The sequence below is a fragment of the Anomalospiza imberbis genome, chromosome 1 (assembly GCF_031753505.1).
Source record: "Anomalospiza imberbis isolate Cuckoo-Finch-1a 21T00152 chromosome 1, ASM3175350v1, whole genome shotgun sequence".
Taxonomy (NCBI): Eukaryota; Metazoa; Chordata; class Aves; order Passeriformes; family Viduidae; genus Anomalospiza; species Anomalospiza imberbis.
This window is the reverse complement of record NC_089681.1, coordinates 77,948,760-77,974,425: the sequence shown is the minus strand read 5'-3', so window position 1 is coordinate 77,974,425 and position 25,666 is coordinate 77,948,760. Positions and strand designations below refer to the sequence as shown.

The following is a 25,666-nucleotide window of genomic DNA, read 5'->3' as shown; positions in this document are numbered from 1 at the left end:
TGGCAAATATGAAAGAATATACCCAAAAGGGACCATCTTTTTCATCCTCTTGCCTCAACTGTTCCTGACAGTTATTTTAAATCCTGGTAAATACCTCCAATAATGGAAATCTCACAGCCTCAATTTAATTTAGTGCTTAACTGTCTTCACAGTTAAAAGTTTTACTAATGTATAATCAAACTTAAGGCTTCAATTTAAGCCTCTTACTCAATGTTCTATCGCCAGTGGACATTAGCAACAAGTTATTCATTCCTTATGTTGAACATCCATGTAAATGTACAAGGCTGTTAATGCTTCTCTTACTGTAAGCCATCCAAAGTGCCCTTTCTCATCATACACTGTGTTGTCTGTAATTGGTCTCTTTCTCATCTTATGTTTATACATTTTGGGAAGCAAAGAAATGGCCTACTAAATTCCCTATATATGGCATTTCTACATTTGACCACTTAATTAACGCCCTAATTCTAAACTTATAATTTTTATTATAAATATCTAAATCCTAAATTTGTAAATAATTGTTAATAAAGCTTGAATGTCTTTGCCTATTTTCATCTTTCACATTATGATTACTCTTCATGAGATGATGTTGTCTTCAAAGGAAATTCTAGTTGTACAATTCTGGAAGCCAAGCACCCTGAAATTACTTGGGTTAGCAAATGGATATATTAGCTATATTTGTGTACATCCCATCCCACTGGTAGATTTATCTTTGTTTAATGAGATCAGAATCTTGAATAGAGCTTAAAAAAACCTTTTTTTTTAAACTTCAATTAACAACTTTATTACTTCAATTAATGCTAAGTCAGCCACTATAATGAGAAGTGGGTATTTGTCAATAATTCTAAATTAAATGCAGTGAACTATTAAATATTAATCTCTGTAAAACAGCTGCCTAATTTTGGTAGACATCCATGCCACTTATATTTTCCTTGTCTCTTGTCCAGGGCAACACCAACTGTGTACTAAGTTCACTTAAAATTTTTTACTTATTTAATGGAGTATTAATACATTTGCTTACAACCCACAAAATCTAAATTTGAAATGTTTTTTTCTTACTTGGGACATAAATGAGGTGCATGGAATTAAGTAGATCAATCTGACTCTTTAGGTATGCAAAAAATCAGGTGCAGTGACTTAACCCCCTAAAAGTTTAGAAAATCTATATTAAACCATAATTTACTAAGTTTAATGACTCACAGGTTTGTGAATGTTACTTAGTGCTCATGAAAGCATATGTGGATATTGAGTCCACTTTTAGGGTCTCAACACTGAAAACAGTGATAGAGTTGAGTAAATTAATCTGGCTGGGATCTGGAGAAGTAATCCCATGAGGAGGTGTTGAGGAACCAGGGCTTGTTCAGGCTGGAGGAGTGGCTCCAGGGTGCCCTGAAGCAGTACCCACCACCCACCCTGACACTTGTGAGAAGATGGAGCTAGGCTCTTTACAGTACATAAGGTGAAATAAGAGAGGATCAGGCTATGAGAGAGGTAGAAATCACCCTGAGGACAGTCCAGAAGTGGATCACCTTTTCTAGAAATGTTGTTCAGTCTCCATCCTTGGAGTATATAGAGACAAAAGTGGATAAATACCTGAGGAGCCTGACCTGACTCTATGTCTGGCCCTGTTCTGACATCCCTTTTATCCTGAATCATTATATGAATACAAACTATAGACAATTTAGTCACTATACTTTTAAAACTTATTTGAAAATACTATGGAAATGCAGTTGCTCGGTGTCAATTTTGCTTGTTTTCTTCATTTACTTGTGGTTAAGCTTAAATAGTCCTTATTACTGGTTTTGGTTTGTTTTTTTTTTTTTTTTCTTGGATGATAATGCAATTACTTCTAGTCTTCATTAGAGATTAGGACATGTCAAGGAATTCATTGCAGCATTTCCTGAGATGGTGAAAGATAAATTGCTAAAGCCATCATAAACAATTGTATTTTCTCTCCATCTCAGTAACTGATTCTTTGTATGATTCTAAAAAGCTCAGTTGCACAGGTCTTTTAGCAACTGGGTATCATTCATTTCTGAATACTTAAACTGACTAATTTGCAGAAGCCCTGACACATAAACCCTAAAGTTAACCAGAACTATGTTAAACCTTTGAGTTTATTCTGAGAAGTGTTCTGTCAAAGCATACATTTGATGATACTTACCAGATACTTCTGACAGTCTTGTCTTAATTTTAAGAGTTGTAAAACGAAAACCAAAATCCCAGATGATATTAGAGAAAGGTTAATATCAGTGTTTCACTTTCCCATGAAACTTGGAAGAAATAAAAAGATATATATGGAGCAAGTCGTTACTGGATTCATTGGATGAGACAGGGACTTTGTTGAAACCAAATTTATATCAAAATATCATAGTGGGTGCAAAGTCAATAATAGTGAATCAACCTGTTCTGTTCTTATTTGTTTTTGCAATCTTAAAATTTTGAAGTGGTTTAGGATTATTTGTTATTGTTACAAAAAATTTTTGAGGCTTTACTAAGTTACACAGTTTGATTAGAAATCCGTTATATGATCTAAACACGGGAAAACCTAATATAAATTTAGGAAACTGGTATTTGGACTGGACAAGGGAGACTTGCTCCATTGTCACAGCATTGAAAGAAAGCTTCCTAATAACCACATTCAAAACTTCTTTTTTCTTTGCTCTCTATTTTAGCTTCTTTCACACGAGTAGAGATTGAGGGACTCATACCTCATTGATATCCACATCACTATTTTGCAAGTGAATTCATTGTATTGTCTTCCACTTCACTGCACATCTCATATATTTCTCCAACAGAATACACAACTCTCTCTAAAGGAGAACAGCATAGCAAACTCAGAAGCCATCACTAGCCACACACCACAGGTCATTATTACTGTTGCTTTGCTATCATCTTGTTTTTCTCTGTCTTGTCTCTCCTCCTGGGTGGAGAGAGCACATCTCCCTATAAAACCAGGGTTTTTTCTTTACTGAGGAAAACATTTCTATATTAGACATTCTTGTGATGTTTTTTCTCCTCACTTATGAACCAAAAACCATCTGTCCAATGGTGGTGAAAAGCATGCTTGAAACAATATCCTTAAGGGAACAAAATTTGCAGAAAGTTTTCTTTTAGAAAAGGGGGTTTGCAAAATGGATACCTATATTCTGCATTCCTGTAATCTGCTATCCCTCCATTCTCTCATATCTAACACAAAACATTTTAAATAATTCGTACAATTGAGCTGTTCCCTGCTGCTTGGCTTTGAAATTCTGCAGCCAAATTATCAGACATTTTTGTATGTTTATATAGCAAGCGGAAGTCATACCCAGGGTCTCTTGGCTGAGATATTCATCTTAGTAAATGTGTATTGAGACTGTGCTACCAGATAAGTACAGTCATACTTTAATTTTTCAAAGAAGTGTTGCCACCTAATGTATCAGTCAAAACTTATTTTCCATCAGAAAGTTGCTTTCTCTACATTTACAAAATCTGTGTCTAGCTTTAAACCCACCAGTACGAGTATGCACTTAGTCTATTTACATTATGTCACCTTGAATCTTTTCTCCCTGACAATTTAATGCAATCTGCTTTTCTGTTTCTTGTGGAAAGGCGTGCCATGCAAATACATATCACTCAGTGATGGGTTTCTCTAGAATGTTTACCCAGCAGTAATATTCCCTTCAAAGTGCAATGCTAGTTTAACCTTTTTCCATTACTGAATTCACCAGTTACCTAGGAAGCAATTCAGGGCTAACATAAGATATTAGGACTAATCTTGTTAATTTGAGTTTATGGAGATATAAGTCAGGGGCCTGACCCTACACCAATATTGAGAATAAGTCATAGAAGTCAGACAGTTTGCAGCTCATTAGTGTGCCTAGGCTGTAAAATGATGCCTTCTCAGTTTAGAGGTGGAATTCCTAGCCTTGTTCCTTCCTTTGCTGAAATAAGGGCTGATGCACGATGTATAAACATTCATGTGGAAATGCTGGATGAATGAAAAACAAAGAAAAAGAGAAAACCCATAACATGATATGTCAGTCCCTGGGGAGGGCAGAGTCTTTAAGGCACATTCTCCTCTGAGGTTTTTCAGATGAGTTGAGAGATGATGTCAGCTAATAAACTGACATTCTTCAGTTTTCATAACACTCTTTTAGTCTTATACCAATAAAAGCTATTCAATAGTTGGCAGCATGAAGCTGAAAGTAATTTTCCCCAAAGATAGTGGAAGGGTAAGAAGTAAACCAAATTAAAATATGTTCTGAAACTGGTTTTGTAGTAGACTTTTTAATAAGTAAATTTATAAAACATATTTCAACATGTTTAACACTGTAGGAAAGTGTACAGTAAAAAAAAATAATGACAGGGGACTTTGTGTTGCATTTATTTGTCCTTCAGGACTTCTCTTCAGTTGTTTGAAATAACATCACTGAGATAATTCTAGTGCTTTCCCATAAAATTGAGATCTAATTACTGAGATGCCTTCTTTGTTTCTAAAAAATGTTACAAACCAGTAAAAAACATCTTCTGCTGATACCTTCCTATCTTTATTCTTCTTCATGATCTCACTCCCATTAATTAAAACTCTTTTATAATGAAATATTATTTCATAAGAATAGAATATTCCATATTATCAGGAGAATTTTTATTCTTTCATATGGTTTCTATTTTCTTTGAAATGTTGCTTGAAATTATAGTATACCTTTTTATTATACCAATAATACCTATACTTTCTCATCTACATTTAAGCTCATTTCTACTTAGATAGAAATAATTGTTAAAAAGATGGAAACTTTATGTAAGTATTATAATGTATATTGAAACCTTTTTAATCACACTGAAGACAAACCACTATCATTATCACTCAGTCATTAGTATTATGCATGGAAGGTTCACAGTTTACTCTTAGAGGAACAACCATTAATTTTATTTACTCATATTATTCATGAATATATTTGTATATTTATCAAGAAGAAAACCAGAGATTGCTGTAATAGGAGTATCTAGAAGACTGGTGTCATGATTCCTGCAGCAGTCATCTCATCAAACTGCCTGATCACTTCAGCAAAAGGGTTATTAATGACATTGTCCAAATATCTCATAATCACCAACAGTCATGGGGCATCCACCACCTCTCCAGGAAGCCTGCTTCAATGTTGAGCTACCGTCTTGGTAAAGAGGTATTTCATAATGTCCTCCTCCCCTAGTGCAGCTTTCCATACATCCTGTTACTGGATAGAAGATCTCAGTATTTCCCTCTCTCCCTTCCCTTTTCAACAAGCTTTAAAAAGCGATGAGGTCATTCTTTGCCTCTTTCTTTCCAAACTAGACAAGCATAAAATTGTCAGCAGGTTCTCATAGGATATTCTTTCCAGCTCTTTCACCAGCTGTTTTAGCCTTTTGCAGGCACTTTAACAGATCTTTTTAAACTGGGGGGCCCAGAACTACCCACTATACTTTGGGTGGGGCCACACCAACGCTGAATACAGTCGGATAATCACCTCTTTTGACCGGCTGGTGATGCCGTGTTTGATGCACCCTAGAATGTGGTTTGCCCTCTGGACTGCCAGAGTGCACACTATGGCTCACACTGAGCTGCTGCTGACCAGCAGCCCCAGTTCCTTACCTGCAGGGCTGCTCTTTAGCCACTGTTCTCCTCACTTATACTCTTCCCCAACATTTCTGTGTCCTACGTTCAGAGTCTGGCATTTGAACAAGTCAAATTTTATCCCATTAACCATAGCCCAAAGCACAAATCTCTCTAGATCCTTCTGCCTCCAGGGCAGATCCCTCTGCCTCCCTCTGCCTGCCAGGGCCTCCTGACCCTCAAGAGCACCAACACTACCTCCCAGTTTGGGATCATCAGCAAACTTGTTAATGGTACAGTCAACTCCTGCATCCAGATCACTGAAAAACAGATTGAACAGGTGTTCCTGCATCTGAGGAACACCACCTGTCACCACTCTTCAGTCAGTTCTTCTACCAACACACTGTGAATCCACACATCCCACAGCTGGATAACTTGTTCAGAAGGCTGCTGTGAGGGTCAGTATCAAAAGCCTTATTAAAATCTGGAAAAACTACATCTACCACTTTCTCTTTATCCTCTAGGAGAGTGACCTTATCCTAGAAGGATATCAAATTACTGAAATGGGACTTTCCCTCTGTGAACCCATGTTGACTGTACCTGGTGACTGCGTTATTCTTTAAATAACTTCCATTAGTACTCAGTATGATCTCTGTAATTTTTCCAAGAGCTGGGGTTAGACTTAATAGGTTGGTAGTTCCCTGGAACTTTTATAATGCTCTTCTTGTAAATTGAAATAGCGTTGGCCAGGTTCCAGTCACTAGGGACCTCTCCAGACTCCCAAAACCTTCCACAGAGGATCAAGAGTAGTCCAGGCATTACATCCTTCAGTAAACTGGGATGAATCACCATGGACTTCTGAAAATTTAGAAGATACAGCTGGTCTCTTATAATTTTAATATCCACAATTATGTCCAGTGACAAATGGTGTTTCTCAGAGGCTGGTATTGGGATAGGAATTGGTTAATATCTTTATTAGGGACATGGGCATTAGGGATTACATGTAGTTCAAGCTGAATGGTGTTTTTCATACCCTAGAGGGGATGGATGCGACCCATAGGGACTTTAGGGATCCCGAGGGCTTTGGAGGTTGCCTGTGTACTCAGGGAGATGATGTGCCTATTTGTAGTCCCTTGTGCTTATCCTGATGTCATTTGGTTAATTTGTGTTACTTGGATGGCTCCTTTGGGCAGCTACAACAACCTGTGCCCCTTTTGGTGGCCACATTGCATATGAAATTACTTTATAGGGTATTTTCTGTATTTGTTGGATCTTTCTTCTCTGTTTTGTTGCCTCCAGAAGGAGGTTTTGCCTATCTCCCAGGGTTACATCCTGATAATGGCATGTAATGCTTATTGTCGAATCATTCATAGCTCTTAACTTTATCCTGTCCTGGCACTCACAAGGCTTATGCTGCCATCCTATGCCTCTACTCAAATCACATGGCTATTCTAGTGTGCCACTACTTTCTATACAGAGTAATTGCACACGATCATAACTTACTGCTTTCCAGAAAGTTATTACAACAGGCATAACATGCAGTTTTTCAAAGCTAAGCAAAACTGAAGTAAATTAAGCAATAATAACCTGATTGTTCGATAATTGCTAATAGAGAAAAATGAGTTGAAAGAAAGAGTTTGGGAAGTGGAAGGAAGCCCAGAAGAACCAAGACAAACAGTTTCTGGTTCTGAGCCCTTGAAGAGCATTAATACAGCATTAATACATTCTTATTATTGATGGGAATGTTTTCTTACTGAGATACAGGTCAATGTGTTGCTTAGAAGATGGATTTAATTTCATGCTTGTAGCAATTGAACTACATAATCCATATGGAAAATAGTTTGAACAGTATATTTAATGCTAAATATTTGTATATAACAACTGACATATTAATGAAATCAGTACACTTTTTAGAAGGAAGAATGAAAAGAAATTTTGGATATTCAAAACATGGACTTTTTTCTATTTTTATCTAATTACAAAATATAAAACCTGAAATATATTTTTACTGGTGAACAGAGATGAGTTACAAGGCTGGGTTCAGTTCTATGTGCAAATAGAATGCTAGGAAAGGAGTTTGTTCCTATTGTGGTATCCCAGACTTACAATGAGCCCTACTGCTAGGAATGCTTGTAAGAAAGTTATCACAGAAGATAATGGAGGTGTGATAGCAACAAACTGGAAATGGTGCAAACTGAGTTTGTACATACAGATACACACCCACACATGTATATGTGTACACACATGTATTTATATATAGGGGCAGAAAGTCATTCTTCTGAGAGAAGTCCTAAATCATCCAGCCATTTGCCTCTGCCAAGGCACCATAAATCTATTTTTCTCAGGTAATTCTGTTTATGATTTTTTTATTAGCGCATCTGGTTAAAAACTACCAAATTTATGTATATTCACATATATTTATATATTCACACAGTAATAGCTAAAAATTCACCAATTGAGACATATATATGTCAAGTCTCTGTATATGGAAGTATAGGACACTTCCATATACAGAAATTGTCATTTGACTAGCAAAGATGGTTTATTATGATAAGGAGTAGAAGATTTACATGTTGACATAACAGTGTTTTGTTGTCTTACAAGCCAAATGATTTGGTACAGTATGTTTGAATTTCAAAAGTCCAATTATTTAGGTTTCTAAGAAATATGATTAAGTAAAAAAAAAAAAAAAAAAAAAACCCAGAAAACAAAAACCCTTACAAAATAGCTTAAAAATAAATCCAGAATTTGAGCCAAGAACTGAATCAGTCTTTACAGAACCAAGGTCTGCACCTAACTTTATTTTAGGTGTTTAAGAATAAAACTGTAGCTTACAGTGAATCTAAAGTACAAAACCCACACTTTAAGGTAAGACAGGTTGTCTTAGCAAAGAAAATATAGCTGTTTGCTAAGGCAGATACTATCTGCCCCTAAGATCCCATAAACTGTTCTTCCCAGCAAAGTATTTATATATAAAAATTTACTGACTGTGTGATAATCAGTGAACTTCATATGCTACAGGGTCTGAGGCTGATCATTTTATAAGTGGGTTGTGCAACAAATTAGACTTCCCACAAAGCCTTACAGCAGTGTCTCTGTGCTTTGGTACACGTGCCTAATTGAAGATTTTAATTTATAACAATATTTGGCCTTTACAGAAAATGGAGTTTTCTGCAATTTCTTATATATTGAAATGATCCAAATTAATTTTTCATATCAATGAACTACAAAGTTGCCCCCAAGAGCTGCTGCTGTTGCTGAAGATGAGGATTTGGGACAGTAAGAAAAGGCAATTTCACATAATATTTTAAAATAGGCTCACTTGGTAAAGTTGAGAAGCATTCAGAAAGACTGTACAGTAACTGTAGGCCAGACTGGAAGCTGAGGTGATAGACTGGGTGTGAAGGGAGAAGGAGTCAAAACTGGGAATTGGAGACAGAGGGGCAAGTGGCTTCTTGGCTCCGCAGGTCAGGGCTTCCCACTGCCCTGGGATTTGACAGGGGCTCCCTAGCACCTAAGAATAAGCAGAAAAAGAAAAAAAAAAAGGGAAAAATGCAGGGAGCTTTTCCTCTGAGAGGTCACTTGGAGTTTTCATCAAATTTAGATTGAGATTTTATCTGTTGCTGCGGTGTCTGCCCTCAGTCCATCCTCAGATGGACTCAGATCGTATCTCCTGTTACCCATCTCATTATGGTAATACCAGTCTATAAGGAAACGCCCTTAAATGATGTCCAGAAAAATGTTCTGCAGAATAAAGAGACAGATGGGAAGAAATATATAAATGTACATGTTTAAAAGAATCTGAGAAAATTTCTGTTCTGAATATTTTCAGTTTTCTTTAGCATTATTTGAAATTAATATTTTCTATGTTTTCTATGCTTTCTATGCTTTCAAACACAGGGAATATAGGAAACTGTGGAAGGGAGACCCACTTCACCTTTCTTTCTCATTCTTCTTTGCCTGCTTTCTCAAGAAAAGCCAATAGGCTGAAAATGAATAGACCTGGAAAACAAACTTGTAATCCAAAATCACAATCTGAAATATTTGCGTTTCCTAAGAATGTAATATTAGTTTAAGTAAAATGCAACTTTTTTTTTTTTTAATTCAGAATACAAAATATTAACTCTATAGTATTACAGGCAGTAACTAAATCAATGTTATCAACATATTTCAAGCTTTGAAATTATTGTTATATGTATTTTTTTCTCAGAAAAGTTTTTAAGAAGCCCTATTCCAATCAGACATATAGATCTATAAATAAAAACAATCTCATCTAAAAATCGTAGTGGAAGGTGACAATAATTTTTTCATTTGTATTCATATTCATATTTGTATTTGTATTTTTATACATGCCATTTACCTGTAGATAATTCAAATAATAGTGTAGTATAATAAATATTCCTATTCTGAGACATAGAGAATTTTCAAGGAAAAGGGAAGGAGATTTTAATTACTTAATCTTCAGCTTCATGTTGATAAAGGAAGACAAAATATTAGTTTTTATTATCCACACTGCTCAATTTCCTTTTTACATTGTTCAGGAAATGGCAATTCAGTTAAGTAATGGCAATTCAGGTTTTAATTTTTTGTGCAGTGAACATTGGGATGTTGAGGAGAAGTTCTTTGTTTTTGTGATTTTTTTTCCATGTTCAAATGAAATGCATGAATGGTAGAAGTTCCCTTGTTTATTTCAGTTTATTGCCTCTCTCTCACCTTACTAGATTAAGTTTGTGCTAACCAAAGTCACTATTTACACTTATTTAACAGTATTGACTGAAGTAAAACTGAATCTCTTTCAGTGAGGGCTGATTTAGCTACAAATCACTGTTCCAGCGCCAAGATCATTAATCAGCCTCAGGCTAGATCCATTATGTGGATATTCAGTACAGAGAAAATATTAACAGCTCCACAGAAGAAATGTTACCATCAGATTAGCTCTGACTCCCTGCTGGAGCAGCAAATTACTCTGAAGTAATAATTATAATACATTAGTAGATGCTTAATTTCCAATAAGTGCTGTCTATTTAAAGGATGGCAATCTCACCATACTTCAGAGAACAATAGTTCATGTTATCAGCAGGAAAATCTACATGGAATTTAAAAAGAAAAAAAAAGACAATAAAAAATTCATTACAGTCTCCAAATTGAAATAAAAAGTCCACAGAACTTTCCTAGCTACAGCTTTGTGGAAAAAACCCTATTATTCTATTTGGTAAAACTTTCCTGTAGTGAGTAAGCAAGGAAACACATTTTACCTGTAAATAAGGCCTGATTATGCAAACTCCAGCCTTCTTTTCAATAGTAATTTCTGGAACATGCTGACATCTGCTTTAGGGTATATATAAAGGAAGAATGAAGAAAGGTGTGCTGTGCCTGAAGTATTTAGCTTGATTAAGCATGGCACATTGACTTTGATGGCGTTTACCACAGCTCAGGGTCTGGACTTCTGTCTATATCCTTGAACCTGTGTATGAAAGGATTTGATTAATTTGCACAGAGCCACTGCACACCATATGAAGTTTTTCTTAAGAATCAGTAACAGCAAAAAATTTTTCTGTGGTTTTTTTGGTCAATTTCTTGTACCTCTCTGCAGTTATTCAGCACTTTAAAACTTTACAAGTCACAAAGTCTGTGCTTAAAGACATTTTAAGTCAACATGTTGGCATTCTAAGGAAATAAAATGAAATATTTTGAAATATTCAGTGCAGCTCTGATCAATGTTATTGTCTAAAATCAGTTACTAGAAACATAAATACCCCTCAATATCTGATAACTACAGAGGTGTTCCAGGAATGACCTGTTACAGTGTATTATTTTTCTGTAGTCTGTGCTTGTTTGATTGTGAAGTTTGGGGGAGAAAGGAGGAATGGGAAAAACAAAGATGCTGGATTGCAAGGGAAGAGGGGCAACATGACTTTCATAATGTGAGGATTAAGATATTTAGCTACAAGATATGATCTGCTGTACCTTTAGTTTCAAGTATTGTATCGTGCCTTGCCATTTTAATCATACATTCTGTTCCTTTGCACAATCAGAAAAAAAAAAAAAAAGAAATTTCTGGGTCCTGGGATGAAGTAAAACTGATAAGGATAATTATTACAGAATCCAGATAAATAACCTCACCTAGTTGTTCCATGACTGCTACCTTTGCCTCAGATGGGACCAGAAATGATAATATAGACAGTCTTTAGTAATGTGAGTCAGATTTGCTGTCTCGACAGAGGAATACATCTGCTTCCTTGAAGATGACCAGACTGGGAAAAATGTTGGCCCAAAATACGTTTCTAGACAGGGAATCAAGGTAGAACAGCATAGAAAAAGCCATGCTAGATGTGCTCCCCTACTCTCATTCTGCAACAAGAATGATCATTCTGATTTATCTCACTCTATTTTGAAATGAAAAATTAAATTAAAAAAAAATCAGGAGATTATGTAGCAAAAATATCTGTAAGGACACTTGTTCAAACCTATTTAGCTCAGGCTTAATTTTTCCTGTAGACAAGCTGATTTTGAAGCTAGACCTGATGCCTTCAGGGTTAGTGAGTTCAGGAGCTTCTGCTTCTCTTTCTGTCTATTGTATTGACATTTAATTTTTTTTCTAATATTACCTAAATTTGATCACATATTCTGAGAATTGTTCTCCATTTTCACTTAAACCTTGATTTATGGGATTCTTTGTGGCTCCATTATAACTGTAAAGAGATTAATATCTTTTAATTCTGTAGATTTCTGATTTGATCTATATCTCTCAAGAATGTATACACGTGAAGGTTTTTTCTGTTCTCTTTTTTTTTTTTTTCACTTAGAAAACATTTAAAGCCTTATTGGCATATACAGAATAAATACAAGCTGTGTTGTCTGGATTTAAGCTTTTATAGCAGAATTAAAAATATAATGTTGAGAAAATTTTGGGATCTGATCACTTAAGTTCTGCAGAGTTTGCATTACAGAATTGATTTAATTTCATTCAGAAAATAAATAATCATCTTAGTTCCACTGAAACAGCGATTTCTGAGATTTAAAAATAGTTGAGCATTCTAATTTCCTTTAAGTACTGTTATACTTTCAAACTAGGCAATGAACTGGAAGAGACTATCACAATATTTCAAGACATGCTGTTTTCTTTGTATATATGATCAGAATTATTCTTTCAACTGCTTACACTCAAATTAATTCATATATCCTTTAATAGCCCTGTTACATTAGGAGAAATCCCTCAGGTTTAAAATGTTTATGTGAGTCTCCAATATTGATAATTAGGCTTAAAGCATCAAAACTGCATTCATATTTATCATACTGCCCCATATAGGAACAAGGATACTTACACATAATTACAGCTTCAGCAAATAGCTGAAAGAGTAGAATAAACAGAAAATTCTATTAATTGAAAATAGAGATGGACAACCCCAGAAAATATTTCTTAAAATCTGGTACCTATGTAGCACTTTGATATATTTCTGAACCTATGTCATCCAGAATGAATCCAACATGGCTGTTTTTCAATGTAGCTATGAGTTTGATTCATTAGATCAAAATAAATATAGATTTGTAGCTTATTCATTTGATTAGAGAGAGAACAAAATTAAAATAAGCTTTACTTTCTCTCCTGCAATAGCAGGTAGCAGCCAAATTCTGAATAACATATTATGCACTTCAAATACTTGTACGGAGAATTCTATTTAATTTAAGTCTTACTATATTTCAATGCAACATTATAAACCTGTAAAATCACAGACATGTATATTATTATAAATGTGAGTGCAGCAGATAACTGTACTCAGAAATGCATAGTATATAGCATATATAGATTTTTTTTAGCAAAATAATCGTTATTGCAAACAGTGAAACTTGGAATTCATATAAGCTAATAGATTGCAAATATTTTATTCTGTAACTTCAGAAAAACTATATTTTATTTCGCTTATTAGTAGGTCTTTTTCCACCTGAATTTTATTGACTGAACTTAGGTACTGTTTACATGAGTATGTGTTATGCTGAATCCATGCACATAGTACTTCTCATGAAAATGAGGCATAATTCCTCAAGTGCAGATGAGTCTTGTTAACTTCTTTACTGAGCCCCTTGCATCTAGGACAGGATGACAGACCATAGTCCGGGAAGGATTTAATTTAAAAGAAAGTATTGGAAACAAGTGGCAAGATATTTTCTTGTCATATTCTGAATATTATTTTGAAAATTGTATTTTTAATGGCCTTTCTCTTTTCTTCTGTCCATAACTTTATTGAGAAAGAAAGAAAAAAAAAAGAAAGAAAAAAAGGAAGAAAATAAACCCTCTCTTTCCCACTACAACCCTCACCTTCAAAGATTAGAGGAAAAAACCCTTCTTGGTATCAAAGAATTGTTTTGTAGGTTTCCATTTCATTTTAGCTACAAAAAGCCTGTATGAAAAAAGGTGATTTTTGCTATCCCTGAAATTTAATATATCTTAACATTGAATCTCAAATCCCCATCACAAGTAAAATTTGTTTTCAAGAAACTCTACAGTTCTGTTCAGGGGAGAGGTAAAAAGTTTAAAAAATCAATTATAGCTCCTTAGACTCTGAGTCATGATTCCAAAGCTATTGATCTTATTTCGCAGTACAGTCATCAGACTTACTATCTCAGCCAACTGTTTTGGAGACTGTAAGCTGAGTTTTATAACTTACTGCACACTTGTACTGATTTAAGACAAACGGGCAAAAGTCAGTATGAAAATTCTTGTGCTCACTTCCTATTCTGTCCTCAAAGTAAAGACAGAGGAATCTGGTCTCCTCAGTTTAATAACATAATGTAAAAGATAATTCCAGGTGTATGGAACACCAAAGCACTCTTTCCTTCAAACATCCTCCATCCTTTTCTCTGTCTCCTATAGGTGATAGTAGTTAGCTTCCAGTCTGAACAATGTGCCGCCACAATTTTCAGCACTTCATCTCCAGGCCCATAAAAAATTTGTTTCCGTAGATTTCAGAAGCAGTTCTTTGTAGAATTCCAATTCAGTTTTCATTTTGCTAGAGAATCTGTTCTATAAATTGAAGGTAAAACTGCAAAAATAACTTCCATACTTTTACATTCTCATTGTTATTTATTCCAGATTAAAGATTGTAGTAAGCACATTTCTCTCTCTCTCAGGATTTTTCGTAGAGGTACACAGAGAGAAAGAAAGAGAAAAAAAATTATATTTCTGCTTCTTGTTTTTCTCATGTGGAATGTGCTTGGAGAATTGTTTACCTGGGATGATTGCTTGATTGGATTCTGGTGAGATTGTTTGACTCTGGTGGCCAATCGTATTCACCTGTGTCTGGACTCTGGCGAACAGAGCCACGAGTTGTTAGTAGTTAGATATGGTAGTTAGAGAAAGTAACATGTAGTTTTTAGTATCATCCTTTATATAGTATATTAATGTATTATAGCATAGTTATAATAAAGAAATCATTCAGCCTTCTGAACTGGAGTCAGACATCATCATTCTTTCCATTGGGTTTGCCTGCATTTTACAACAAAAGATCTCTGGTAAAAATATGAAATAAGATAAAACTTACAAAGCTTACCAAAATAGAAAATAAATAACATCTTTTGAAACTCCCTTTTCATCTACTGAAAACCAAAGAATGACTTTTTTTTTAATTAATCTTTTTAAACTTAAAAATAGGATGATTTTCAAGTTTGCAGGTTGAGGTTTCTTTTTCATTTTTGCACTACATAAACCTTAAGACCATCAGATTATTCTAATGAAATCTGCTTATGAAACAGGTACAAGCATGGTAATAGATCATAAAATCTTGATCTACTTTCAACTGACTACCTCAAGTTCCAGGATCAGGAGCTGCAACTTCAAGGTATAGAAAAGTTCTACTCTATTATCACAAGCACAATGTTTCAAAATACTTTTAGAAAACACTTTCAAAGAATCAAAATTAATAATACAAATTTTAAAACCAAAAATGTTTCAAGATGATTGCCGTTATAAAAATAACTGGGTTCACCCAGGCATCACTTTATCTAACTTTTAGACTCAAACTTTTTAAACTTCTCGTGTTTATTAGCCCTTTGGTTTAAATTCATCTCTGTCCTCAGATGAAAATCATCTTCTGAAACCTTCCAGCATTTTTCATCCTTTTAAACTTTTAGAAATGTACCAAAGACACTTATTTTTCTTCAAGGTGTTGATGTGAGAATGTACTTGCTGCCTGAACTGTTACTGACATTGGGAATTGTCATTCATTTCATCATTTTCTCCATTGAAAAGGGAAAATAGCTATTTATGGGCCCCAAGAGAGACACAAGCATGATAAGCAGAGAGATCTTTAAAAAAATTAATTAGTACTAAGCATCCTAATAAGAGGTTTAACCACCACAACACCAGGTAAACAATTAATCACTGTCAACTGTAAGAAAAATATGACTAGGCTTAGAGCAATTTCTTTTTTGTCTCACTGACTTTGATATGGTCACCTGTTTGCAAATTATAACACTTCACTAAAATTCCTTTGTTGCATTTTCTTACTATATTAGTTGTGACATTTTTCCATTTATATTACAAACCATAGAAGACAACGACACCCATTTTTAAGGTACAATAAGTCTAAATTTAATATACTTTTTTTTTAATTCAAGTAGAACAAAACATTTTCCTTGATAAACTACTGGTGAACCTGTTAGCCATAAAGAGATCAGATAAAACTCTTCATCATGTTTGGTGGAACTTACCACTCATAAACTGTGCAAGTGCTCAAGGTCTTAATGATGACTTCAGAACCTAATGTGCACAAAGTGGACAAGAGCCCCAAACAGCCTTTCTACTCACTTCTGATTGTCAGAGTAAAATGCTGTCTACCTCCTATTGAAGGAGAATTACCTGTGGACTGTAAATTTTGAGACCCAGGGGCAAGGTGCTTTACAGACTTTCAATTACCTAATCAATCCATTTGATCAAATTTATTTATTGGGAGACAAAATTATTTGGTATTTCCTTGCATCAGAGCAGAGAAGAGAGATGATAATTAGAAGTGAATATTTGCATGAGTGTGAGATGTGAAAGTCACACCCATACTGTAAAAGTCCTTATGAAGAAAGAGTATAGACAGAGGGTATTTTCAGCTATTTGAAGAACAGCTGATGAATCTTCTTCTGTTTCTGGAAAAGTATCACCTTGAGAGAGTTGTCATGAATTGGAACATCAATGTTGGGCTGCTTATGGTGCCAATTTATTTAAATATCAGATGTCCTATTATATGGGACTACTTAATACCCTTTCTAGGGTGGTTCTAGAGCAAGTAGAAACAATCAGTAAGATCTGTGAGCTTCATGGGAGTTCACAGGGCCATAAAATGTGCATGGGCTAAATAGTCAGATGCTAAAATTATCCTAATTGGCATTGATTAGGATTGTACATAATAAGCATATTGTTCTTTATAAAATAACTATATTTTTTGTTGATATGAGCGTGGAAACCCAAACTGTCAAAAACTTTGCCATAAGTTCCAAGTTGCCATGGTTTAATGCCAGCTGTCAACTAAGCCGCACACAGCCATTCACTCACTCCCTTCAGTGGGATGAGGGAGAGAATCAAGGGAGTAAAAGTGGAAGAATTCCTGAGATGAGATGAAGACAGCTCAAAACAGAAAGCAAAAGCTGCGCACACAGAAGCAAAGCAAAACCAGGAATTAATTCACTGCTTCCCATGGACAGGAAGGTGCTCAGCTATTGTCAGGAGAGCAAGGCCCCATCATGTGTATCAGGGACTTGGAAATAAAAGCACCATCATTCCAAATGTCCCCCCTCTTCCTCCTTTTCCCCCTATTGCATTTATTGCACATGACATAAGGTATGGAATATCCTTTTGGTCAGTTGGGGTCAGCTGTCCCAGCTGTGTCCCCTCAGAACATTTCCTGCACCCCTGACCTTCTTGTGGTGGGGTGCTGTGAGGAGCAGAAAAGGGGTTGACTCTGTGTAAGCCCTGCTCAGCAATAAAAAAATCATCCCTGTCTTGTCAACACTGTTACATAGCCCTGTTCTAGGTACTGGGAAGAAAATTAGTTCGATCCCAGAAAAGAAAAAGGAGTCAGCACACAAGCAAACTCTTTGTTTCTTCATTTATACTCTTGGTTCATCCCCTTTAATAGCCACAAATAAAGTTAGAGATATTACAGTGGAGTAAATTTAAGTGAAGCAGACTTGATAGATTTTCACTGTAATATATGACTCTCTTTAAAATATACATCTTTCTACACACAAACGTGTGTATATATACTAAGGTTTTCATAAGGTAACTGGCCTTGTTAAAAGAGTCAAAGTCTATTTTAACAGTGGAAGGTATTATATCCTCAAATCAGGCACAGTACCTGTGGCAAGATACACAGTGACCTTGAGTGAAAGACCCTATTTTATACTTCTGTTATCCCATTTTACTCAATGTACTCATTATATATGTGGTATAGCTATAACCCATAGTAAGCATGGAATATTGTATTTTGTTACATACTATAAGTGCATTCATACACACAACAAAGTGACATTCCATAATGTTTATTTAAGCTAAATCTTTTTTTTTTTCCCCTTTGGGCAATTGAGAAGGAACTATTCAGCTATAACAGATGTTGACATACCTCCTTTATATTTTCATACCCTCTTATCTAAATTTTTCTATCTATGTTTTCACACCCTCTATACTTGACTTCCATCCTACTGCAAAAATTTCTTTTCTTTATAAAGAATTTCTTTTCTTTATATATTGTGATTTGGAGTTCATCAGAAGTCAGTTTGCCTTGGTATAGTCTTCAGTCTAATTGAGACAATTGAGTTGTTACTTTTAAACACTTTTTTTTCTAAATGTTGCTTCATCTCCTCCCTCCAAAGAAGCTTATTTTTACTTTCCAAAAACTTTGTCACTGTTTTCTTAATCTTAACTAACATTCTTATAAGTAGACAACATCACAGAGAATAAGGGAATATTGTTATGCTCCCAGGGAAAATTTAAAGGGAAACACCTTCTTGAATACCTTTTTTTTTTTACTGAAAACTAGGTGGAGTAAGCATAGTTGAAAATTTCACTACCGAGTCTAGGGAATTAAAGCAGGACACCTTCCGTGATAGATAAAAGGAAAGCAATTTGCCCTAATCTCTTCATTAACCTGCATGGGGGAAACACCTGGGAGCAATGTGAGAAGTACTACTATATGAGGAAGTGGCAGGCAGGTGGTTTGGGTGGGTTTAAATGTGATGGGGGTATTTATGGGCCCTCCTGGGGGTGCCCTTGGGTTGCTGAATGGTTTTATGGTAAGTTGTGATTGAGGTAAGTTCTGTGTAATTCTTTCTAAAATCTTGTGTTGTGGAGCAATTGGGCTGGTAGGGGAATTTGGGGTTACTTGGGCTCTGTGTGACTGAGGTTTTATTGAAGAGTTTCTTACTGGAACACTAAGTTGGAACAACCAAGATGGTATTACTCAGCAGTTTGGTTGGAGTTTGTTTTGTTTGGCATGCTTGTGGGGAATATAAGATGACTTCCTTGAGAATTTGGTTCTTCAAGCTTTTGACTGAAGCCCATGAGCAAAGAATATTTACAAAGCCCTGTGGTTAGTTTATTGGAGCTGGTTGTTGTGTTTGTGGCATGAATTCTGTTTAGATGTTTGTCTGCTACTCACAAGTTCTCTTCTCTGCTTTTATATAATTCTTACAAATTTTAAAATGAAGAGAAGGTTATAGGTGTGAGCCTTGGGTAATTATTACAATTTTCATGGATATGATATTTCAATGGCTTATGTTTCTTTTTTTTAGTATTAGTACTATTGACTGTAGCAGTATGGACTTTAGATCTGTTCAACCTTATCTTTTTTCACATAGCCTGAACACCACACAGAACATCAGTCCTAAAGGATGTTACTGTAAAGTGCATTTGTTGTTTGATGTTTTAGGAAACGCTGTGTTAAAAAGCAACAACAACAAAACAAACCCCAAACCAAAAAGCAAACAACCCTTAAACTTTTATTTCAATAAAAAAAAACATGAAAACCCTAAGATGTAGGGGTAGGACTCAGAGCTGGAGGAATTTCCTGTCATGAATGGTAATTCAACCAGATATTTTAAGTGTTTGATTAAATTTTATTGATCTCAAAAGTAAATGTATGATGAAGTAGCTTGATGACTAAAGCTTTATTTAAGAAAAAAAACTGTACAGCATTTGTAGCTTGCCAGTATTAATAGGATGATATTTTGAAAAGCAAGCATGTATATGTAGATATAACTGTGAATAGCTTCTTGCATCCATGAAGTAGTCACTAAATTTCTTGGGCTTTTTTTGGCTTAGTTCTGGGAAATATTTTTATGTTAGCCTAGTGGATACTTTGGAAAAAATTTTAGTCCCTTCTGAAAACTCAGGCTTCTGTTGTACGCCTGGTTTCAGACTTCACTCTGGCTCACAAAGAGAAACTGGTATTCTAAAACTTTGGCATGCTGAGTGAGAAATGCATTAGGGATTTTTTTTAAGTTATTTCATGTTTGTTTTTTCTTATGTGTCTTTGTGCCTTCAGTACCTGCAACAATGTATCAAACTCAGTAGTATTTTGAGATTTTCTTTTCACTTCTTCTTTGTGTTAAATAATATTGTAAATTGTAATTTCATTAAAATATAGATGTGCTGTATTCTAAATTTTACTATTTAATTACAACTGATGAACAAAAATGCAGCCATGTTACTGTTTTCTCCTTTTTTATTGCTTCTCTTATTGCCCAAATTGTTGTGTTCATAGATACATATACCATGTGCAACTCTTGCTAACTAATTTGTTACTTTAATTGTTAATTTGTGTTGTACAGTTATGGACAGAACACAGTCTGGTTTCCATTCCTAGTAATTTTACCAGTGTAAATCTGGAATGTGACTAGAAGAGAACATGCCTTCTCACAAGTATGTTAAATATAGTTAATGACAGCCTGAAGTGTAAGGAGCTCTTGCTATATGAGGAAAAGGGGTAGTTGTAATAGGAGGTTGCCTTCTAAGGGGGATGGAGGGCCCAATGTGCAGACTGGAGCCAACTCCCAGGGAAGTCTGCTGTCTCCCAGGGCCTCAGATAAGGGACATAACCAGAAAACTCTCTAGTCTCTAGTAAGGCCCTCTGATTACTATCTGTTATTAGCTGTTCAAGCTGGCAGCATTGAAATAACAAAGTTCAAGGGCAATCAAAAGAGACTTCAAGGCCCTGGGAAAATTGGTAGAGGTATCAGGAGCATGGGTTGCAATTTCCTCAATTTTTTCAGTACCAACAGATAATAGGAATAGGCAGGTCCACTGGATTAATATGTGGCTACACAGTTGGTGTCAGTGAAAAAGTGACACAGGGAAAAAAAAATTGTTTCCTGACACCTGATCAGATCTGCCATTCTCATAAGTTAAAAAGAGTTCTAGCACAGGAGCTCATTGACAGAGCTTTAAAATAGCTTGGAATGGGGGAATGGGACAAACCAGGGTTGCTAGTGATGAACAATAGGATGGTGTGCCAAATCTTGAGGAAATTAGTACTAATGAGGTCCCTCAATATGTTTCAGGAGTTGTTGGCTGCAAACAAGGTACCACACCTGAAATGTTTGTATACTAATGCACATAGCAAGAGGAAGCTTGAGGCTTTGGCCAGTCCAAGATTTGACATCATTAGTATCAGTGAAACCTGGGGGGATGAATCCCCTGATTGAAGGGCCGTTTTGAATGGTTACAGGCTCTTTAGACATGGCAGAGCGGTGGTGTTATGTGTTACAGAGGATTAAAATAAAGGGAGCACACAGTTGAGAGCCTCTAGGTAAGAATCAAGGGACAAACAAATAATGTGGATGTCTTTGTGGGAGTCTACTATAGAATTCCTGGCCAGAACAATGACACTAATTAATTTTCCTATGAGAAAATAAGGGATGCTTCCAAGGCAATTGCTTTTGCCTTTATGGGGAACTTCAACTTGCCAGAAATCAACTGGGAGAATAACAGATCTGGTGCAACCCAGGCCAGAAGATTCTTAAAAGACCTAGATGATAACTTTATGGAAGAGGACCTAAGGGAGTCAGCTCAAAGATGCCCTCCTTGATATGCTGCTTGTCAACAGTGAAGCTCCTGAGAGCAAAGTGGTGGTTTAACTACTAAAAAGGATCCAAAATTTTGTTTCCAAACAATTGTTTAGGCAGATATTATCAAATGTGACTGGGGTTTTTCCCACTGTTGTATCTTTTTTTCTTCATCCTATGCCTCCTTTTTTATTCTTTGTCTTTTGAAAGTAACATTTTCTGGGCAATGATGGACAATTAGCAGTACAGCAGTATAAGAATTTCTTTTGCTTGTGTCAAATAATTTTTTTAAACTCTTATGCTACATCTTAGTTTTGTTACTGAATTTGTTATCCTTGGAGTGTCTGATCCAATTATACAGTCAGCTGAGCTTTGATACAGACAGCTAAATTAGCATGTGATAAGAACCATGGTTCAGAATTGTTCATAAGGAGCGAAGTGTTTTGTTATAACTCTGCTGGATGTCATCATTGTTGATTAATACATGTAAAAGAATAATCATAAAGGAGTAATTAGGAAGGATGAGAGACATAATTTCATTAGATAGCCTATATTTTCATCTTATTAACAAAGATGATTATTTCCATGTAAAAGAAAAAAGTCCAAATAATAAGCACAGGTTTTATTGTATTTTGTTGCACCTAGAAATATTGCTTTAAACAGGAGCCAGTCATACTTCCAAATATTTTGTGAATGCAGACGTAGTGAGTTGTTAATTAATAATTAATCTAGTCACCTAGCTGGCTAACTACATTTTAGACAACATCTATCAATCTTCATTTTCCATGGGCTTTGTGGCATTTCCTGCTGATTGACTTTTATGTTCAAGACCTGACTGTTACTGAGGGAGAACCGTTAAGGGCTCCTCCTGAGCATCTTGTAGGGCAATTCTAATACATGCTCCAACATTAATCTGCTGCACTTACAGCTTCCTGTAATGTTAAAGTTTAGACAATACATAATTTCTTGTCAGAGTTAAAATACATAGTGCTTGGCTTATATTTCTAAAGAATTCAGGAGTTTAAAGTTTTTGTTCTCGGTCTCAGCTTTTCTATAATACCACAGCCTTAGAGAGTAGCATCAGTTGTTATAGCTGTGCTTAAGGCTTTCAAATTGATTTTTTTTTTTAGGTGATATATTTTAGAAAAATGCAAGAGGTGGGGGAGCAATTACTTTTTTTTCCATGTGTCACCTGTAATCAAACTCTCTGGGATGGTTTTGATGCATAACATGCTGTGATAGATTTGCAACATTTCCAAAATAAGAGATTTTTAGATCATGCTGATGCTTATACATTTTTACTGTCCTAGCATCTAGTTAGATCAGCTGCATCCTTAATTACTGTTGTACTGTGTGATGTTGCATAATCAGAATATGATGCTGCTACGGCTACAGGCCTTTCATTATTGTTGCCACTGAATGACTGCATTCAGTTTTCTGTATTCTACTCCAGGGAGTACAGCAGACATCCTTTTTACAGATTCTAAAGCCCTGTTAAAAACACTTGAATTTTCCTTCCATTCAATGTGGGCTTTAACTGGTTGCCTATCTAAATGCAATAAGTTGCATATATAAGCACTGTATCAAACAAATTTTATAGAGCTTCTGATCCATTTACATGAATATAAGCAATTTTGAAGAGTGTCTAGAATGCATTGAAAGCGCCAAAGTAATACTTTTTTTTTTTTTTTAATATGCTTATTCACCCTGCTCAGGATGAGAGGAGAAATGTGAGATGTAAGAAAGCAGTTCTCTCTGGTTTTATTTAATCATCAGCTTGGGTGAAGCTGCCAACCTTGTAGAAACCTTTGAAGCTCAATGAGCAATGACTGTGTCATATTAACAACAGGTATTCTCCACATTTCTTTCAAACTGGGATGTGCAGCCTAAGAGAAGGCTCTGTCCCATCCATCTTATTTCTGTCCTATTAGTGCTGTGATATTTTGGGTTTGTTTGGAGGGAGAGGAATTAGACTTCACTCTCTTAATGAAGACTTACCTTTTTTTTTTTGTGCCTCCCAAATTATTAAAAATTTAAAAAGTGAAGCAACTTCATATTTTGAAGGTAGACAGGAAAGAGAGTTGAATACCACTCTTCAGGTTGTGGGGGATCTTAAGGCATTGTTCTTGAGTACCTTCATCTACTACTGGAGGCTTACAGGCCTGTTCTCTTTAGCTCTTCTGTCTAGTTACCTCATCCAGAGTTTTTCAAACTTCTGATATATACTTCTCTCTTTACTCACCTCCCCAGTTTGACTTGTGTAGTAAATGTTTCCTGGGTTTTTATGCTCTCACAGGACATGAAGGCACCTAACCCAGTCACTTAAGTGTTGTACAGAAGCAGAGTAGAGTAAGAGGCCTTTGGAAATTCAGGATTAACTACTCTATTAAAAAAATTCAAATTTCAATATTAAGAAAACATATCTTACTTTCCTTCCCCTTGCCCCTCCCACCATTTTGTGTGTGCTTGCAAAAAAGTATCTCTACTGGGTTAAAGGAGTGAGATTTCTTTCTCCTCTACCCTTTTTCCTCTTACTGGAGCCATGCTGGCTTGAGTCTCTCAAGTTATATTTATCCAACTGTTCTGCCATCCTATCTTTAATTAGATTCTCTATTATAGTTTGCTGATGGTAAGGAGTGTATTATGGTCTGATAGTGCAGAAGATGTGAATCATTGAAGTGAAATCAGTTCACTGATTTATAAAAAAAATATACAAATGCTACTAAATTATACATAATATTTCCTAGACAAATCACTGTGATTTTTTAAGAAAAAGAAAAATCTAGTTGCATACACCAAAGTGAACTTTTTCTTTTTTTTTTTATATGAAATTGAGAAAAGAGTGGGAAATATGAGAGCTGACTATGTGAATAGTAGCTGGTTTCAGCTTAGTTGAGGTTTCTTGTGGTATACATCAATTCACTTCATCTTTCATTAGTCTTTTCATACATCTTGTTTCTAAATGGGGCTTCCATTTGGGAGTTACTTGATAAGCTATGGTAAGTTGTAAATTGTTTAAAGTTATACTGTTTATGTATGAAGCATGATTCGGTACAGTTCAAGTAGGTTTACACAGAGTTGTGTTAAAAATTAGGTTTTGGGAAATACAATATTTTCATCTGTTAAAAAAAAAACAAACTGCTGTGACCCTTTAAAGGGTTCTCTCTTTTAAGGGTCTTTGAAGCAACAGAATATTTTGTTTCCAGGATAATATCTGTATGGCAAAATAATTTGCTATGAATTCACATTAATTAATTTGAGCTAAGTGTTTTGTTGAAAGTATCAGATTTTGTCTAACAGGAGTTTAAATCTGCGTTTCTCCCTCCAGTGAACAAAAGATATAAGAAGAAGTTCATGTTTGCCATTAAAGCTCATCATTTGATCCCCTAGCTCTTGATAACAACAGCCAGGATAATCAGATTTTTTGTATGACTTCAATACGAGAAGTAACTAAATCTTTAACTTGAGGAAGAATCAAATTGGCTAATGGCTTATAAAATGATGAATGACCATGAATTAATAATTTTATACTCATTTTTCATGCCTCATGATGCAAAAATGAATGAGAAAAAGAATAATAAACAGGAGGTAGAGAACAAACAGAAATATGTGTTTATCATACAAAATGCAATTGAACTGTGGGAATCTTCTTGCCAGCAGTCAGCATGGTAAAGCAAAGTGTGACTGCCCAGAAGGATTAGACAAACTCATAAGTTCTTCAAGAGGTGTGAAACACCTAGGTGAAGACTTTTTTAACTACTTTAAAGAGTCCAGGAAATGTAGATTAACATATCCCAGAACAGTGTGTTCCCAAGTTTGTCTTCTCAAGCACACAGTATTCTTTGATATAGCTGCTGGATTCCTTAGTCAGGTTGGATGCATCCTACTCATTCAAGAAACTGAAAATTCCCTCTGAGATTATAGAAAATGAAGAAACTTACTGCAGAAGATAAAATGGAGGGAGGAAATGGGGATAAGGGGAGAGTAAGAGTGTGTCCAAGAAACAAAACAAAAAGCAACCTCATGAATTCTGAATGAGGCAAACAGGTAGGG

The 25,666-nt window shown here is 35.4% G+C and overlaps 1 protein-coding gene across 2 annotated transcripts in view; it reads left to right on the top strand.

The window, feature by feature from the left end:
• Positions 1-25,666, top strand: part of CDH12 (cadherin 12) — a 537,195-nt gene that overhangs the window by 85,091 nt on the left and 426,438 nt on the right. The gene's annotated exons all lie outside the window — the stretch shown is intronic.